The sequence below is a fragment of the Pteropus vampyrus genome, unplaced genomic scaffold (assembly GCF_000151845.1).
Source record: "Pteropus vampyrus isolate Shadow unplaced genomic scaffold, Pvam_2.0 Scaffold810, whole genome shotgun sequence".
Lineage (NCBI taxonomy): Eukaryota > Metazoa > Chordata > Mammalia > Chiroptera > Pteropodidae > Pteropus > Pteropus vampyrus.
In genome coordinates, this window is record NW_011889591.1 from 45,682 (window position 1) to 47,315 (window position 1,634).

The 1,634-nt window shown below is 34.6% G+C and overlaps 1 pseudogene; it reads right to left on the reverse strand.

Moving 5' to 3' along the window:
- Positions 1 to 446: 446 nt before the first annotated feature.
- On the reverse strand, positions 447 to 565 carry LOC111734120 (annotated as a pseudogene).
- Positions 566 to 1,634: the final 1,069 nt, after the last annotated feature.

Here is a 1,634-nt window from a genome sequence, read left to right on the forward strand (position 1 = left end):
AGCAACTTGCAAAAATGAAACTGCACCACTACTCCACCAACCATGGACAGTGGACCTCCTGATCCCAACTTTCTGTCTCGTGTCCTTTCTTAATCTCACACACTTCCCACTCAGGTATTTCTCCAGAGCTGCATTGGACGCGGCAATGAAGCTGGATGGTGGTGATGGTGGTGGTGCTTACACACCCATGTGAATTGACTTAACGCCACTGAAGAGTACATTTAAAAGCAGTTAAATGGTGAATATCATTTTGTGTTTATTTTACTTTGATTTTTAAATTTTGATTACTGATTTCATCTCCTTACTAGTTACATGTATGTCAAATGTTCCACTTCATCAGTCGTGATAAGTTTTGTGTTTCTAGGAATTTCTCTGTTTCATCTAAGTCATCCAACTTGTTGTCTACAATTTCAGACAACTCTCTAATTCTTTTTTTTTTTTTTTAATGCCTACAGCACCTAGTATTCCTAAGTGGTCTTCCATCCAAGTACTAACCAGGCCTGACCCTGCTTAGCTTCCAAGATCAGATGAGATGGGACACGTTCAGGGTAGCATGGATGTAGATTCTCTAATTCTTTTTATTTCTGTAGAATGGATAGTAATATCCCCACTTTTATTTCTGATTTTAGTTATTTGAGTCTTCTTTTATCTTAAACAATTTGGCTACAGGCTTTTCAATTTGGTTACTCTTTTTGAAGAACCAAATTTGGTTTTGTCAATGATCTCTATTGTTTTTTTTCTGTCATCTATTTTATTTACATCTGCTTTAAGCTTTATTATTTCATTCTTTCTGCTAACTTCTGGTTTAGTTTGTTTTTCTTTTTCCAGGTCTTAGGGTTTTAAAGTTAGATTGTTTGAAATCTTTCTCTTTTTTCTTAATGTAACCATTTATGGCTATACATTTCCCTCTGAGCACTGCTTTTGTTGCATTACATAAGTTTTGGCATGTTGTGTTTTTTGTTTTAATTTACCTCTGAGTATTTTCTAATTTCTCTTGTGATTTCTTCTTTGACCCATTAAGAGTATATTGTTTAATTTCCACGAATTTGTGGCTTTTAAGTTTTCTTTCTGTTGATTTCTAATTTCATCCATTGCCATCTGAGAAAATACTTTGTATGACAGCTATCTTTTTAAATTTACGGAGACTTAATTTGTGACCTAACATATGTTTTATCTTGGGAAACTTCCAATGTACACTTGAGAAAAATGTGCATCCTGTTGTTGTTGGGTGGAATGTATTGTATATGTCTGTTAGATTTAGTGGTGTGTGTGTGGTGGGGACAGGGGGCGGTTGTTCAGGTCTTCTATTTCCTTACCTGTGTCTGGTAGTTCTAACCATTATTGAGAGTAGGATACTGAAGTGTCCAGCTATTATTGTAGAACTGTGTCTATTTCTCCCTTCAATTCTGTCAACATTTACTTCATATTTTCTGAGGGTCTGTTATTAGGTGTGTAAATGTTTATAATTGTTAAATCTTCTTGCTATATTGCTTGTTCCTTTTGTAAATTTCCTAGTCTTATTTCATGGATGCGAATCTTCTCATCTCTCTGTAACAAATTTGTCTGCATATTGAAATAATCTGAGGAGTTTAAAAAAATACAAATTGCTGTATCCTACCTTCAGAGATTGTGAT